Source organism: Mycetomoellerius zeteki, unplaced genomic scaffold (assembly GCF_001594055.1).
Source record: "Mycetomoellerius zeteki isolate Tzet28-1 unplaced genomic scaffold, Tzet1.0 scaffold946, whole genome shotgun sequence".
In the NCBI taxonomy this organism is placed as follows: domain Eukaryota; kingdom Metazoa; phylum Arthropoda; class Insecta; order Hymenoptera; family Formicidae; genus Mycetomoellerius; species Mycetomoellerius zeteki.
In genome coordinates, this window is record NW_017257986.1 from 1 (window position 1) to 3,101 (window position 3,101).

General features: G+C 52.0%; 1 pseudogene; it reads right to left on the reverse strand.

Moving 5' to 3' along the window:
* Window positions 1-1,462: 1,462 nt before the first annotated feature.
* Window positions 1,463-3,101, reverse strand: part of LOC108730678 (uncharacterized) — a 2,315-nt pseudogene continuing 676 nt past the window's right edge.

The following is a 3,101-nucleotide window of genomic DNA, read 5'->3' on the forward strand; positions in this document are numbered from 1 at the left end:
TTTCCAAAATCGAGACAGTGCAGATCGCGTATTCATTCACTATTAACTCAGTATAAGGCATTTGTCGCGATTGAGCGGAGGGTCAGGTATCAGTCTAGAATGACTACTCTAACCGACCATTCGCCCCATCCCCGTGTCCAGTCAAACTGCCGGCCCGGCCCAGAACTCTTTGCAATCTATACGGGGACGATGCCACCATCTCAGCCTCTCGCACATCAATCTCTCTCTGATTCAGCCAAACAGTAAGTTTTGCTTGACTATACACACTGATACATATATAGTATATATATACACATATATATATATCACATTCTCCCGCGCTCCTATTATAGCACGCGTTAGGGGTTCCACGAAAGCTACCCGTTCATGGGGACGTAATCCAAACGTCCGCAGGAGTCCACGGGCCCGCCAGATCGAACCTGAGCCTGTCCAGGTAGCGGCGGATAACTATAATACAGAAATTTCCTATTCTCCTGTCCCTCCTGATCAAGACCTCCCCTTAGATTTGTCCATCCCGTCCATCCCTGATTCCTCGATCCTTGACATCCTTCAATATTCCCCTCCTCCCATTTCAGAACAGTTCCCTCCCCTCGATTCGCCTTTCGAAGAGGAACCCAATCCCACCTCCTTCCCTTGACCAAATTCCAACTCCTCCTCCACCTTCATCTCCTTCCGGTTCTTCCGCTGCGGAGTGGGACCATTTATTTAGGTTCTATTCCGCAGCCCATAATGAAGCCGATAGGATAGTCACAGTATACATCCCAGGCAATCCCACCCCCTTCACTGTCCAGTACAAGCACCTCCAACTCTTATGTTCCTGCACCGCATTCCTTACCAATTCCCAGTAGCCCCCTCCCCTTCTCTCACAAGCCGCCATTTTATGAAGAACACACACAACACATTCAATCACTTTTCATTTTTATTTTTCATACAGAACCGTATTTATGTAATCCGCGATACACCCACATACAAGTAGTATGGTAAGGCCGGTTCTAACACAGGTCCTTCGAGGGGAGTGCGGGGCGCGGGGGTATTCGTAGGCGCGGGGGAAGGGAAGGGATAGCGCGGGGAAGGTCCTAGCATGATGACGTGTATCAATGGTATCGTTGTTTACAAAAACAGCCGCCGCCGCCATCACGGGACCCCGCCGCCGCCGCCCTCCCCAAAATGCGTTGTCATCAAAATGGGCCGCCGCCCAGCCCAAAATGAGTCGCGGTATTATTTAATATGACAAAGAAGCGTCGATATTTTTTCTACATGTATTATTTAATATGACAAAGAAGCGTCGATATTTTATCTACATGTCGCGGCACGGCGAGAGAAGCGCCGGCTGAGATGCGTGTTGAAGATGCCGCTGTCGCGTATAGCGTTCTCGGGCGCGATATTGGACAATCGCGTATACTTGACATCAACCGTGTCGATGAGTCTGGCTAATCGTTCGAACGTTACGTCGATACACCCATCAAACTCGAACATACGGCATAGCGTCGTTTCGATCATCATCATGTATACGGATGAAGAATTGAGATGTACGAGCGTAACGTTGTTCAGCGTGCACACTCTGACCGTTAGCGGCCCAACGCTCATGAAATTATCTTTGTATTCGTTTCGAAGCAGCTTGTACATATTCCATCGCTGCTCGTAGAGACCCTTCCACGTTTCGAGCGACAGCGACAGTTCGTGTCCGCGATAACCTCTCAGGACGATCTCCACGTAACTCGGTTACGTACGTAACCAACGTTGATGCCAATTTCCAAAAATTTGTGGCCCGTAGCCGTCAGGTTGTAACGCCTGCTCAGCAAGCGCACCGCGCGACGCTCCATGCTGTGTACGTACATAAAGTTAAAAAAAAATATTTTTGTGTTTTTTGTGTATAGAACGTCGAAACTTACACGTTACAGTCCTTCTTCGTTTCGAACGATGCACTGCTCTCTTTGGCGAAGTATATTTCTGAAACCGTTCGTACAAGCGGGTATCACAAGACTGATCGCATCCGCGTAAATTGCGACGTATATAGTGGGTACTTTTGGAATCTAAGAGGGGATATCTCCTCCCCCACTTTGCAAGAATTTCAAACTTGTCGTGACACGTTTTATATTCTACGTATTTTTTTTGTTCGCGAGTTTATCTATGTTTATATGTACATACATACATACTGTCACGCCTTTCCCCGGCGTCGATCTGGTGCGGAGCGCGCGCGGGAGCGCGCTCCGGGGAACGGCGGATCAATCGGGTCGGAGGGCCGGCGATGGCCCTCGTACGGAAGGGAACCTCACGCGGTCGAGCGAGAACCGTGAGCCGCAACAATGTTGGGCGCCAGACGTGCTTCCCAGCGATGTCGATCCCGCGAACGAGAACACAAACCACGCGGAAACCGCGAGACTCCGGTAACACCAAGGATCCACCAACACCGATAGCCGTTTCTCGCTCGCGTGAGGGCCGGCTAGCTCGACCTAACGGCAGAGGGGGGGGTACGGGTAAGGGCCGGTTAACAGGAGTAGGAGCGGGACCCTCGAGGGCAGGGCGTGAACACAATTATCTCCATTAAGTAAATAATAAGTGCGTTTAATAGGCAGCAGCGAAAGACGGCACAATAGCCGAAAGCGTAGAGATCGCAAACAAAAAAAACAGGAAACGAAAGACCACCGACAGACCGAGAGCAGCAGCTCTTACGTGGCCAAACGAAAGCGGCGCTATTTAACCGATAATCCGGCCATGCGGTCAGGCAGGCATTATAGCCGCGGAGAGAGAGATAGCGCGCGGGTAACTTAGCAAGCATTTCAACAGGCCGACCCGGCGCCGGGACCTCGCGAATCAGCATGCACGCTCATGCCCGCCGCTAAGCCGAAGATTCCGCCGCGAAGCTCGGCGGTTCGCTCTATGAACCAGCCCTCCTCTCAAACGGCGTACCCGCGCCCTGACGTGACGCTCTAGCTCACCACCTCAAGGACGGCCACAGAGCGACGGTAACGCAACCCACACACGCGCGCTCGTCCACGCACACGCACACACACACACACCGGTAATACGCACGCGGAAAATCCCCGCGACCGCCGAGCTCGCGCCCGCGATATCCCACACGATGGCTCTTCCGCCTCGCC